General features: G+C 35.3%; 1 long non-coding RNA gene across 1 annotated transcript in view; it reads right to left on the reverse strand.

The window, feature by feature from the left end:
* The window catches only part of LOC134472123 (uncharacterized), a 53,352-nt gene that overhangs the window by 37,457 nt on the left and 218 nt on the right, over nt 1–15,677 (reverse strand). The window lies entirely within an intron of this gene.

Genomic DNA, 15,677 nt, shown 5'->3' on the forward strand with positions numbered 1-15,677 from the left:
AGACCTTTGAACCAAATGAAAGATTTATATTCAACTGATTATTCTTTGTGAAAGTCATATTTTTGCTTTATTAAGAATAAAAGGCAAAATTGTGTGGCATACTATTACTTTGTCTTTAAACTTTTTCAACTTCCTAATCATTTTTTTTTTCTAGGAAAAGCAATCACTTGGTTTAATTAAGCAATAATGCCTTCTGCCCCTACTCTAGGAATATTTGACAGTCTGGAGAATATTTTGGTTGCAAAAATTAAAGGAGATCTTTTTGGCACAATTGAGGCTTGAGATGCTGCTAAATATCCTCTGCTGCACGGAATAATCCTGCATGACAAAGACTTATGTGCCTCAAAAGTTCTAAGGCTGAGAAACCATAAATAACAGTGCTAAGGCTGAGGAACCCTGATACATTATGATGATTCTGAACCATTTTTCCATTTACTCATTTCCTTCTCAAATTGCATTTACAGAAAAGTGAAAGTTCCCTATAGTATGACATTAGACAATTGAGAATAAACTTGGGGAATCAGTGTGGATCCTGCTTATTTTTCCACTGCTGTTTAATTGGTTTCTGTTCTTTGATAGATTTTGGAGACATAATTCAGTTTGATATCATTTTAATTCATGTATCCAGGACCCAGATCATTATTTTTCAAGTTTCTGGTAGAATCCCTAAATTATGTTAAAAAGAACAGTTAAATACATTTGATAGTTATTGAAAAAATAATAAAAAGTCAGATGGAAAGGGTTACTATATGGAAAATCTACTCACTATGCAATGAATAATTCTTAGAACTTACTTTGATAAACTTAAAGCACTGAGAAAGTATGCATACTCTTTATTTCATCTGATGTCTTCTTAGTAATATTCAGACTGAGTTAAAAGGTGGTGTGATCTGTGTGACTTTCTAGCTTCATTATGTATGGCGTTCTTAGGAGATATTAAAAAATAAAATACAAAGAAACAGAACTCAAAATGAGCAATACATTGAAATCTGTATTTTATTAAAGAATTCTCCTTTATTGCTATGGGAATGCAAAATGGTGCAAGCACTTTGGAAGACAGTTTGGTTGCATCTTATGAAACGAAATATATCCTTACTATAAAAATCCAGTTATCTTCCTTGGTATTTATTCAAGTGAGTTGAAAATTTATGCTTATGTAAAAAGCTAAATGCAAATGTTTATAGCAGCTTTAGTAATGATTTTCAATACTTGGAAGAAATGAAGATATCTTGTGGTAGGTGAATTGATAAATAAACTACAGTAGATTTAAACAATGGGATATCATTTACCACTAAGAAAAGACACACCCTGTTTAATGAAGAAGTATAGAAGAACCTTTGAAGTATACTGTCTTAGTTACTTTTTACTTGTTGCTGAGACAAAATACCTGAAGGCCAAAGTTGGGAAAGGAAAGGTTTATTTCATACAGTTTTTGCAGGTTTCAGTCCACACTTAGTTGGCTCCAAGTCAGAGTGGCATGGCTGGCCCGCAGTTCATGGCGGCTGCAAACAGCAAGGAAATACAGGCAAAAAAGCAAGACACATCTTCTTCCTGCCATTGCATCACAACCTGGCTCTACCTCTCAGCCAGTGTAGCACTCACACCCCCAATCCAAGTGCTAGACAATGAACCAATCACAAATGCACAATGCAAATGTGTGAGGCCTGGGGGCCACCGACATGAACCATGACATGTACTACTAAGCAAAAGTAAACTACTGTGGCTGACATTGTAATAGCAGATGTGTGCCATTATATATGTCAAAAACCCATTGAATATAAAACCTGGAGACTGAAACCCGGGGTACAGGATCATCACTGATAACAAAGATTTCATTCTGTTGCAGGATATTGACAGTGGAGGAGGCTATTCATATGGACAGACAGGGTAATGTATAAGAATTCCATATTTCCCTTCAATACTGTTGTGGGCTTAAAACTTCTCTAAAAAAGTACTTTTTACCTATTTTTATTTATTTATTTACTATATGTGGGCTTTTTGTTTGTTTGTTTTGAGGCAGAGTCTCATTATGTAACACAGGCTGGTATGCAACTCACTGTGTAGCCTAGTCTGGCCTTGACCCGGAAGTGATTCTATTGCTTCTGCCTCCTGAGTGCTGTGACCATAGGCCTCTGCCATCACTCCCAGCCTACTATTTTTTATTAGTTCAAAAAAAGGAAACCAGAAATCATTGAGTACATGAGAAAATTACACCAATTTGAGGAAATTAGAATTGTTGAAGAGGAAAAAAATCTGAAATTTGGAAATTTCATCATAACAAAATATGAAGTTAGATAAGTTTATATTTTCCAGATGACATAAGTACCAGGGGACCATAATGTCCAGCAGGCATTGACATTTAACCTGTTCTGCATCCCAGCCTAGCAATGCAGCACACTGTAGAACACTGGCTGTCTATTTTCTTTGCTGCATAGATGATTAGGAGCTGAGGTTTTCTACCACTGCCCTACTTAAGAAGAGTATCATATGGCACACTGTTAGCTGAGGAAAGAATCAAACTTCAAAATCAACAGTACAGTTTCTAATGATTTTTCACCTTTAAAATGCTGAAAAATATTGTTTGAATCATTGTAAACTACAGAACATCTGTGTTGGATTTGTAAGTTCTTTCTGAAGGCGTTTTAATCTGCATATTATTTCCCTCATATTTTCAGTAAGAGCTATATTTATTCCTGACCCAGTCTTCTTAACTACTTCTTCATTCATGCATAAAACATTGCTTATGAGTTAAATAAAGAGATGTATACTATAGATGTACATCATTGGTTATAAAACAGACAGAATCCAAGTTTCAGAGAAGGCACGGTTGGTATTTTTATTACTTATTTTAGCCATAGTTAACATATATCACTATGTTCACATGTTCAGTTATTATTGTACTCTCTTTCTTACTAACTATGGATCTGAATTTCAGAAGATTAGGAAATTCTGAGGGAGCAACCGAATTAATTTTATTCACAACCTACATTTTGCTCTGCTTTGTCTTGTTTTAAAACAGGTTCTTGCTAAGCATTTCAGACTGCACTGTCTATTATCTTGCTTTTAATGTAGAAGGCAGGGAAATTGGGAAACTGTAATAGAATATAGATATACAGATATACTTATATCTATATTATTTGATTAGTGAGATAATGATATACACACTCAATATTATATATAATTTTCATTCAGATTAAGTAGTGCAATTTTATTGCAATTTTTGCAATTTTATTTTGCAAGACAAAATTATGCTTCTACTGTTTTCAGAGATTGGGATCTTTCCCCCCAACCAAGCCTGTAGTTTTGACAGTGGCTTGAATTAGAGAGAGAGAGAGAGAGAGAGAGAGAGAGAGAGAGAGAGAGAGAAAGAGAATGTTTCAGACTCTACTTTTATTCTGGTCATCCCACATTTTTCCCCCTTCTTCTCTGCTTAGTCCAACACAAATGGTTCCCTTTCAACACACGGTTCTGCTCAGTATTTAAGATGGAAAATAAGGCTAGAACGGCATTTTTCATGTTATTTCTAGGATACTTCAAATTTAGCTCTGCCTCGAGGCCAATTCCTATGGAAAACTCAAGCAAAACTTCTGGAAAACTTAACCAGTGTCTTCGGCACAAGCCGTTTTACATTCTGTAGGCTAGTGACCGTTTTCTCTAGTGAATAATAAATTGGTTAGACTGGATTGCAATTATGAGACTATCGTAGCAACACATTTTATGGAATAAGTCAACCATAATTATAAAAGAAAACCAAACATAGCAATGAAGCAATTTCAAAGCGTATTGCTCATTTCACTCAGATTTTCTATTCTCGGAAAGTGGTCATCCTAAACCCAAGAATGACCAGCAGTGGCAGAAGACAAACAACAGCATGCTGATGTGTTCCTTAAAAAGTTATTCTCTTCCCAGGAAGGCTTGATTTTAGACTAGAAAAATGCATCCCAAATTTTTATGGGAACGAAACTGTCCCAAGAGTGGTGAAGGTATCAAATGTGTGCTCACAAGATGAGTCTTCAGAGTTTAAATGTGTAACTGCAAATTCCCTGCTGAGGAATCCAGGCTTATAATGCAGATATAGACACAGAAACACAAAGCTCATGGCTTTAGCCTCCTAATGGTTTACTTCTGTTCAGTGAAGTGGAACAGAGACTATACTGATGCCTATCTTCTTTTATCACGGGTTTGTCCAATGTCTATGATTAATTGCTTAAAAATGTTTTATTATGTATTTGACTAGTTTCCCTCTTTGCTATTCTGATTAAGCATCTCTGTTAGGTAAACTTCCTATTATTAATTCTTTTTATCATTGTATCACTAAAGTTTTAAGTTTGAAATTTACTGGTCTACATTAATTTTAAAATAAACTCACATTGCTTTCTCAATCTCTTATTTTTTATATACTTAAAATTTTATATCTGTGCTTCAAATATTTTCTGCATTTTAATAAGTTCTATTAGAGAGTTAACTGTGCTGAGATGTATAGCTATGGTCATTTTAGAAATATGAAAAGTAAATCTAGACTTGAGGAAGTGTTCTAATATTGTAATGACCAGTCTTTGAACTTCCCAATCTTCAAACTTTCTCCTACTCATCAAACCTCCTGGCACTGAGGTTCCCAGGAGAGAGAGAATTGGAATTAGTGTAGCCTGATGCTTAGAGGCTTGGGTTTTAGTCAGACAGAAGAACACTGATTCAAATCAATATTCTTTTATGTTTTATTTGGGTATCTTTGCATTCCTTTTTGAAATCATTTTATTGCATTTTTAATTTAAAAATATTTAATCAAAAAACATTGTACACATTCAAGGTACACAATATGATGTTTTATATGTATGCATATATATATATGCTGTATAATGATTACCATGCTCAAATTAATTGATATATCTACTTCCACTCATGCAGAATGTTAGGTCCTTATATTGTTTATCTTTAATCTGAAACTTGTTACCCTTTGGTGAACATCTCCTGTTTCCTCTCACTCCTTCCTTCTCCTTGGTAATCATCAATCTACTTTTGGCTTCTAAGGGTGAGAGAGATTTAGATTTTACATAGAGGTGACACTGTACAGTATTTTTCTACATATGGCTTATTTTGCTTAGTGTAATATATTCTAAGTTCATTCACACTGTGACTAGATTCTGGGGCATTATATTTTACTATCTGTTAGGAGTTAGTGCCTGGTTGGAAGAGGTCAGTTACTATCTGTGAGACCTCAAAAGGTATATCTGCCTCTCTTGCTCTTCCATTTACTCTCTGTTTCCTTGATGCCATGACCAGCTATTATTTTTTCACGACTCTGCCATCTTATTCCTTGTTTTGAAGCCAGCTGATTATGGAATGACATATGAGTCAAAACAAATCATTCCTCCTTTTTATATGTTGGTGTGAAATTTTGTCCTAGTTATAAAAAACAAAGTGACCGAAATATATGGTTAGCTCTATGACTGTCAGAATCATCCTATTACTGTATTACTTCCCATTTTCTATATTTATTTCTCCAGACTTATATTTGTTGTGACTCAATTTGTTATGCAACAAATGTAATGATAGCTAGTGAAGAAAGCAGTATGTATCCTCCCGGGATACATACATCTTCCACAGAATTGGTTTCCTTTTGTTTTAAGGGAATGCTAAAGGGAGAAGTAGGTCTTCATAATAGGCAAAGGAATATTAAGAAATAGAGAAATTTTGGAGCATTCATATTAGTATGTAAATGGTATTGTCTATTCTTTTGGCTTGGGATTCACAAACAGAAAAAATTAAGTTCCTTGTTGACCTAGTTAGACCTTAAGCAAAGAAGTGAACTTTTTGTTCAATTTAAGGAACACTTAATTTATTGCCATAAGAAAATTTCAGAGTATAAAAATATTAAAGGGACATTACCATTTTCCTGAGTAAGTATTCCATAAATAACTGGGGGATAAACAAAGGGGGAAAATGGAAGATAGTGTAATTTATGAGTTGTCCTCAGATCTTGCTGACTTTTTGGGTCCACGTTTTTAGAGACCCTTATTTCCTCAGTATAATACGCCAGAATTTACAGGTTTTTTTTTTTTTTCCTTATACCACTGCTTTTCTCACCATGCTCATTCTGAAGTGATTTTGTCTTGTATAATTTCCATTACAACATACTTTTCTCTCTCAAATATTTTTTCCTACACTCATTCCTTGTTCGTTTCATCTGCCAGTTATGTGTTTCTTCCTGTGAGTTTCTTGAACTGCACAGCCTCAGGGCATGTCAAATTCTAACCTTCCTCATGCCCGGTCAGCAAGAGAGTCAATCTTACCTGTGTCCATCCAGTCTTCCACTTAGAGTCATCTAAAATTCTTTCCTCCCCTTCAGCTCCCACATCTACTAGAACTTGACAGTTTTGTTTCTTATTTCTTGAATCTATTTCTTCTAACTTGCATCTTACTTCAGTGTATTACATTATGCTAAATTTTTTTGATAGAACTAGCTCCATCCTTCATACAGCCACCAAATGGTGAATCTGAAATGCAGGTATGATCACTTTTCTCCCAGTTATAATTTTAAAGTCTAGACCTTAATGTGATGCAAAAGTCTTCTATTATCTTGCATTGCCTAGACAGCTCATGCATGATGCTTAAGCAGCTAATGCGACTCCATACATATCAGCCTTCTTTTTATGTGTTTTTAAAGATTTAGTTACCTTCTTGGCATTTCCTGCCTTCTCTGTCTTTTCTGCTATGTAACTTGCACATTTTCTTCAAGCGCTAGGTGACCTAGTCACTTATCCTAGAAGTCTATTAAATTGACTGCTCATTTGTTATAATTTGGGATTTTCAGAAAGATTATGAGATGATTCATGGGAAAAATACCAAGGCAAATTCTCAGGAAAACCCAACTAGGAAATGAAGAAGTTGGGTCGGTGAAGAAAAGAAAGGAAACAGTTAATGAGTGCTTTAACCTAATACCTACAAAGGGTAACTTTAGCTCACTCTCACCAAGAGAGTTTTGAAAGGAGTGCAGTTAACACCTCAGAAGTGCCCTATTTGGTGTGAAGAAAATGAAGTAATTATAGTTCCTAGTTCTTCTCTCAGACACAACACTGGATGAAAGCTTTGTTGAAGCAAAAATCTAGTTTTCGATACTGCCATTGTGCTTGTTTGCTGTGTGAGTGTGTGTGTGTGTGTGTGTGTGTGTGTGTGTGTGTGTATTACACATTTTTTTTTACCCAAGATGGGTCATATTTCCAAAGTGACTTTCATTGACTAATTGGAATTCAAGTATCAGTCAAGGATCCTGAAAAGCAGATAAAATTTGAACATTCTGAAAGAATTTATTAAAGAATCATTTGAGTAGATGTGGACAGAATATGGAAAATCTATATAAGTGTAGGACAAAAGCTGGTGGAAAGTCTGTTATTATCCCCATATTTGAAGGAACAAGAAGTGTTGATGGAATCTAGAGACACTACAGAATGTGTGCAGAAAGCAAACTAATAAGTAACCTTCAGTCAAGGAATGTAGTTAACTGAGATGGACCTCTTCTTAGGGGACAGAGAAAAGCTCTTTCTCACATTGTGTTACTGTTGCCCTTCATTGGCCTATCCCAAGGAAGCCAGAGGCAAAAGAGGTCCTTAATAAGGCCCATTCAATTCAGACTCTTGGAACACAAAGTAGGATGAATCAGGGTAAAAAATAGATCTTAATGGGAAAAAAATATGGCACTGTCCATCTAGAGTGACGATAGGATTTTCCATGCTGCTCTGGACTAGAGGTCTCTGGAATCTTCCTTAGTCTGAATTGTCATAATTAAGTCAACACAGAGTAATATGTCCCAAACTGGCCCCCTGATAGGTTTTTCCCTGTATAGCAAAGTTTTGGCATCTGCTTTCTTTGGCTATAGACTCTTCTGAAGATTATGGAAATGGATTCCACAAGGTTGTTGTGTCTCCACTTGCAGACAAAATATAGACTTTTAAAAACTCTTAGAATAAACTCATCTATGAACACAATTACAACAAATGAACTGACATTTTCATCTAGTAATGTCAGGAATATTTGTACTTGGATTACTTTATAGTTGTTTATGAGGGTGCCAAAGTATTGTTCCATAGGTAATTTACTTAATTCATGGCATGTGGATTTTCTTTAAAACTTTTCAGAAAATCTTAACATATCTAAGTAAGAGTCAAGAGCCCTGTTAAAGAGACACATACATACCATAGCATTTAGATAATACTATTTTGAATTGAAAGTCATTTGAATGGAAAAAGAAGCAAAGAAAAATCATTTAGAAGTTTTTTTTAATAGACAGGTATCAGTGTTAAGATCTCAAGTAGTTAAGAATAGTAAAATAGTGCTTCTTGCTGGTAGAGCAGAAAATATCAATGTGAGTAGCTACTTTGGAAAAGGTCAGTGACCAACTAATTAGGCAGGAGAATAAGGGGCTATATCTACCTAAAACAATGCCATCTGTCATTCTTTATCTATAGAGCAGAAGAGCAAAGATTATACATGTGAAATAACGCTAATGTGATAGATATATAGCCATTCATAAAAAGATCATCCTCAGGCATGTATAGGATTTCTTCAAGGTCTAGAACAGGTTCATTTGCTAAATTTCTATGACTTGGACAAGATTTGATTTTTACACATAAAATATATCATTAAAGAAAGTGTGTTAGACTGATACAGATTATTGGGGACCTGGCCGAGATCTGGTATCTCCCAAATGAAGGTGTGGTGAAGGGTTAAATAAATGAGACAAGTGGTGTGAGTTTAGGGCTCCTGGAGGATCAAAAGCAGAGTTTGACACTCTGGGAGCTGAGACAAAGAGCTTCTCTGGGAGGCCCATATTTATCAGGTTTTCAAGCAAAGAGGGAAGATACTGAGGAAAGTGTGGGAAATGAGCAGGACCTTGGGAGTCACTTCAGAGTCTTCTCCATGTAGTAAATTATGCCAATTTAGGAGAACCGTCTTATCTCCATGATGATGTTTATGGTGGGAAAGAGATAGCAGGAGTGGGATGCCTGCAGTTTCAGTCTCTATATTGTTAATTGCATTTGGAACCAGGTATTCTCAGCTGTGGCCTTATCAGGCCTTTGTGATATCTCTGGCATCACAGGCCACTATAGGTGTCAGCCAGGACCAGTGATTTTAGAGGTTCACTTACTAAGAATCAGCTCCCATCGTCAGGCAAGGGGCCTTGGCTTAGGACAGACTCACAGATAAACATAGAAAGCCAATGAGCTAATTTTAAATCCTGCTCAGGGACACTTTGTAGTGGTCTCCAACAATAGATAGGCATGAAAAGTAAGGTTAAAATAAAGAAGGAATTGGAATAACTTAGTTTAGAGATGGCAAAATAAAGACAAAAAAGAAGTGTGACGACTATAAGCAACAATATAGAAAGGGGTAAATAAATATTACTTGGAATTTAATGAAATATTAGGTGATAGAACTGTGGAGCGGTGGCTGAAAAGATAAGAAGTATGAAATATAAATGACCTTTATTTTAAGAATGCGGGGAGATCCCGATCCCCTGGGGTGCGGCATCTCCCCCTGGGGTCAGCGATCTCTCTGTGGGACATGTGGAGTGAAGGCATACATGTAGCTTAGGTTTGGGGTGGAACCTAAGGGGGGGCATTAGGGATGCACAGGTCGCCCATTGGCACTCGTTTGGCACCAGGGGCAAATTCCTAGGGGCAGAGAAGTTAGGGTCACAGGTAAATTCCTAGGGGTGGGGGAGATGGAGCTCCTTGGTTTCGCCTGAGGCTTTACCTGCTACAGTGTCCTGTCTGGGCCAAAACTCTTTCATTAGGGTGTTCTTTTAGGAAAACGTGGCATATGAAACATATTTTGGAGGCATGAGAAAAGAATAGACAAACTTTAAAAGACAAATGTAAGCAGTGCATGTCCCTGTGACCTGGAGTAAATCTGTGCATTTGATTGAAGCCTGTTCCCTTATTTGTGAAAACCAGAGGTGAGGTAACTAACTCAAAAGCTTTAGTCTAGTGCTAAATTTATATTATACTAAGTAACCCTGTTTCCTCAGTCATTCTTAATCTATTTTTACTTATTTTATGAGATACATTCCACAAATAATAAGTTTGTAAATGCACACATCTCAAGTGTAGAGCTTGGTGAATTTTACAAGTGTCTGTGTAATCACCACCTAGTTCATGACATCAAGTATTTTAAACACCTCAGATGGTTTCCCTTTTTAGCTGCTACTCCCTGCCTAAAACTAGTCTCTTGGTCTGATGTCCATCCCAGTAGTTGAGATTTTTACGTCCTTTGATTTCATGTATATAGAATCACAAGTATTCAAAAACATCATTAATTTAAATATTAGTAAGAGTCCCAATAAAGAACTTTAATTGTAATCAATATTGTCTCAGTATGATCTTAAACAGCTTCATGTGTCCTTTAACTTTTATACAAGTTAGGTGATAAATTGTAATTTTTACTTAGTGAGCCAAAAATTAGCTGTTTTCTTCCAGGTAGGTATACCATTTCTTCTCCAATATGACTGCTCAATTCTGACTCAAATTTGAAGATATATCCCAATTCTCCTGGCCTCTGAGAAATATGGTTTCAAATTCTTCTCCTCCATATTACTGTCCTGCTTTCTGAATTCTGTAAAACTCCTTGTTCATATCACTTAACATAGACATTTAATCACCCACTGCTTCATATTATTTAATCATTCCAAATATTTAGAGTGTTTTTTTCTTAAAAATGAATATACCAGTGAAAAGATAGCTTTACCTATTATTGTTTTGAAATCTAAAAATAATATGTTTATACATGCAAGAAAAACGTTCAGAAAGTTTTCTTTTAACTGATGTCTTTTATCTATATTCTCTTTCAAAAGACTACATGGAGCTAGAACATTTTCATTAACACTGTTTTGGTTCTAGAATAGAGCTGATGAAGTTTGTTTAAATGCTTGTCTCTTAGAAAAGTTCTCAGAGTGACATCTTCCAGATCATTAGGTAAAGAAGTAACTTTTTCTCTTTCAGTATATCTGTTGGTTTTTATCCATGTTACTGGGAGAAATTGCCATATATTCTGATATAACAATTATCAATGTGTGTGTGTTATGTGTGTGCAGTATTAAGTTTATACCTGATAAACTAAATACAAGTCAGTGAGAATGATATGAACTATTTCTATCTGGATAGGATAGTTTTCATTAAAGAATTCTTCTGTAAAATTCTTATAAAAAAATTAAGAGTAAAATATTAGAAGAAATATCAAAGTATGTATTTTCCCAAATGATTCAGAGGTATAGACTCAAAGAAATTAGATATTTATTTGTATTCCAGACTTTCACTGTGAGTATAATTTGGCAGAAACATTCCTAGAAGTAAATTAGGCCAGCACATATTAAAATTAATGCAAAGTCATTCTTTTCAAGATTGTAATGCAAATGAGTAATATTTTTGCCTTCATATATTTTAAAGTATTGACCATTTAAATCAAGCCTTGAAATGCAGTGCTGCAGATGAAAGAGCACGTAGCCATCCTGCTTACTGCTGTAGTTAAAGTCTGGGTGTAAACTATGCCCTGGGCTTTCTCCTGCAGCAGTCTTATGCTCAAGTTAGCATACCACTAAAAAAACCCCACAAACAACAATGTTTCCTTACCAAACTAATTGAATTCTGACATAATACCCTGTTTTTCTCTTCTGTTCCAATTCTTGAGTATTTATATAGCAATTTTGGTCATATTGGTAGTGATGTAGATTTATGGAGGCTTATAACAGATGAATCATACACAAGGAGTTTTTTTTCCCCTTTCTGGAATCCTCTTGGCATGACTTCCAAAACTCAGCCACTAATAGAATATAAACATAGAGTGGTTAAGTTTCTATTTCTAGAGAAAAGAGTGGTGACTGTAGTACTTAACACATGGAGGTGCCTGGATTTTGGAACTTCCAAGATGGCAAGATATACTTATTCGCAACTCTTTAGGGTCATGTTCATTCAGAGTTTATCTTGGTTCTTTGTAATAACATAGCTGGGTTTTGGGAATGTGGTTTACATACTCAATCTATACTTTTCATTTAATTTTTTCCTACTTACAGTTGGAGAAATTCATTTGGATTCTAAGAACATTCTGGAAAAACCAGAAGTAAGCAGGTGTAGAGCAAATATTTGAAACTTCTGGACATGCTTTTTGTTAAACAAAATTTTACTAGTTCTTTCTTCAAAATGCTGAGCATTTGTTTCCTATTATATTTGGTAGGAAACGATATTAAAATTAAAATTTGTCTTCATTTTGCTATTCTTGCAGGGGAAATAAATATTTTGTTTTCAGTAAGAAAGGAATTTGTCCTAATTTGAACAAAAGGAAAAAAAAGTTTTAATCTGAATACATAAATTCGAATTTGTTAGCTAAAAAATACTTTCAACATTTTATCTAAATCTGAAAATAGTAATAAACAAATTTCCTTCATGTCTGGAAAGAGAAAACAATTTACTTTTTTAAGCTCTAAGACTTAGAATTCTCTCAACATTGACTGAATGTTTACAGAGGGCCTGGAATATATCAGATGCCCTGTTAAAGCTCTGAGTTTCAGTGGTGAGTAAAACAAATGCAGACTCTGTGCTGGAGCTCACAGACGTCACACATTTTCTTCATATCTACTTTTTACAATGTGATTGATTTATACATTGCCAAAGCTTATGTTTACAATGTGATTTGTACGTTGCCAAAACTTGTGTTCAGATGTCCCCCAAAACCTCATGTAGTTGGAGGTGGGGCTTTTTCAGAGATGGCTGAATCTACTGAATCATGGTATAATGCTGAAATTAAGGTTGTGTGATTACTAAATCAGTTCAGTGATTGTTTGGTACTGCCCTAATCTTGGTAGGTTAGTGAGAGTATAAAATGTGCAGAAAAATGTTGCTAAGGTGACTTGCTTTCTTGTTTTTGCTGTCTTCTGCTTCTCCGTGCACTGTTTCTCTCCTGCAGAGAAACAGTGTCAAGTCACCCTGCTTTAGAGTCAATGGATTACGGACTGAAACCTCTACAAACTGTGAGCTAAATAAATGTTTCCTCCCTCATTACCGATAAATGACCTTTCAATGTAATTGTATAGGTTTCTTCATCATATCATCTTAGGACAGATTCAAGTATGAAGAGATACAAAATATTATGCTTTGCTTTTAAGATTCTACAAGATGAACTAAGTACAACTTAATGGGAGTGATATAAAATGTTACTATTTGAATATTCAGGGTAGTTTTCTTTAAATAATTCTTTGGGAAGATCCTTGCAAAAATTAAGAGTAAAACATTAGAATAAGTACTAGAAAAAATGTTGCTTTATATAAAAATCTATGTGGAATCTCCCCGTGTTCTTGAATGCTTACATTTGATTACTACCAAATAAAGATATACGAATTTACCAGATAATGTCATATTCAAATATTCAAAAATAAGACACAGTATTTGTGTATTCCACTTGCATTTTAAGCCCGCAGACTTTAATCAAAAGCAGACTCTAAGTTGATAATGAATATATCTGACATTGCATGAATACAGGGCTTTTAGAGAATTTCCATTTATCATATTAAGTATCTTTATAGCAAATATGGATGCTCAATAGTTAAAATAACCACTGCATGGACATTTACTTTAGAAATTAACACAAGTGGGAAAGATCTTAATTTCCATATGATTTGAGTAATTACATTTTATGATCTTTGTCTTCTCAGAAGTTGTTGTTACATTTACTTTTTTGTTTTGCTTTGTTTTGGTTTTTTGAACAGAGTCTCACTATGCAGTTCAGGCTGGCTTTGGGCTTACTTTGTAGCCTATGCTGGTCTCAAATTTGCAAATGATTCTGTCTTAGCCTCCCAAATGCTGGGATTACAGGGATACACCACCACACCTGACTTCATTTATTATTTATGAGAATTCAATAATGTTTAAATTTGTTTCTTTCCCAGATATATTAAAGAAATGGCAGTTGTTATAACTCTAAGGTGTTTTATAATGTTTGCATTGCAGTGAACCCAAATAATTTCCAAAATTTCATTGTAATCTACTGATGAGATGATGATTGTTAGATGATTCCACACACAATGTGATGGACTATTCCATGTACTGCCAAGGTAGAAACTGCTCTCTTAGCAGCTGGGAGTGTAACTGGAAAAGATTATTAGCAGTCAAGACCTCTTTGGAGATGGGGCTACACCCCTGCCTGAGGCAGCCTGCATCCAATAGACATAAAAAACATATGGAAACCCATTTAGGATCCAAGGGCTTTCTAGACCTTGGGCCAACAGTGGGGTCCCTAGGGCTATTGGCGTTGTTGAGTGGCCTTCTCTGCTAAGAGATCCTGAGATTTCCTTAATAAATACTCCACCTTAGAATGCCTGTCTCAGGGCCCATAGACTCAAAAGTCAGTTGTCATAATCACATTACATCTTGATAGTGAGTTCTAGCACTTGCCACTTCATCAAAATGTATCTTGGCCAATTAATTGATGTAAATATAAGTGAAGATAAAGTATTTGATTTTACAAATATTTTCTGATTCTCTGAGACAATCAACCATTTAAGCATAGATAGTAATTTAAAAAGATGAACTATACAGAAAATAATTCAACACATCACCACGATAAATCTAGGAAATGACACTTTCCTCTAGTGAAAGTCTTTGTCTTATTTTGACCTGCCGATTTAGCAGCCTGTGATCTGATTTCAAACAAAGGAAAAGATGAAACACACTTGGTAATCACGCAGGAGCTTCTAAAATATCTGTTGCTATGAGAGTGATTGTTCCAGTATTTCCTTTCAGTTTTAAGTGAAGACATTTATTCTCTTTTCCACACTGCAAATAGCAGAAGTGATTTAGATAGTTCTAATGCATAGAGCTCCCTTTTCTGTTTGAATACACAGGGTTACTCTTTGGCATTCATTTGAAGGCACTGCCTTTCAACAAAGCAAGGAAAAGCCTATGAACTATATCTGCTCACTGAAAATGTGTTTCATTATTAGCACAGTTTCTCAAGTTGTAAAGACTAGAGACTACTTAGGGAGTTAATAAAACAATATCTCTGTTTCTCTAGCCAGTTTTTCCAGGTGCAATGTCTGTCTCTTTCAAACAAAATCTATAGTTTCTGAGTAGAATAATCCCCTCTGCAAGTATCAGTGGTCAAAACCAGAGAGGTGGGGGACTTGTCCAAGAGAAACACTATTAAAAATTCAGCGAGAGACCGAAATCTGGACTTGTACCAAGCAGGATTTCATCAGCATGTCTGTCCAAGAGGAAACATTTTCCAGTGTTCTCTTTCCTTTCCTTTCAGAAATGAGCTCAAAGGCAACTTCCCAGACACTATAACAAATGAGATGCTTTAGCTCAGAGAAGCATTAATAAATGATGCTCTTTGCTAAAGGTAGCTTAGATCTTCTACCCATCAAGCTTATGTCAAACCCAGTCTTGACAAATCTCTCTGTAATTCACATTATGACTTGTCCTATGCTTTCCTTAACTGCACATCAGGTGGTATCAGGTAGACAGAGCAGATGCGGAGAGTGGGGTGAGGAAGTTCTTTTAGAAATGCCGACTTCTGCTTCTATATATGTGTTTCTAGGTTAGGAAAATGGCAGAATTTCTGGAACTCATTAACTACTTCCTCTTATTCATTTATTTCCTACTTAAGCTCTTTTCATGGCCTAAGGAGGAGACCAA

Source organism: Cavia porcellus, unplaced genomic scaffold (genome assembly GCF_034190915.1).
Source record: "Cavia porcellus strain 051 isolate PalLab524CR breed Dunkin Hartley unplaced genomic scaffold, mCavPor4.1 scaffold_22, whole genome shotgun sequence".
Taxonomy (NCBI): domain Eukaryota; kingdom Metazoa; phylum Chordata; class Mammalia; order Rodentia; family Caviidae; genus Cavia; species Cavia porcellus.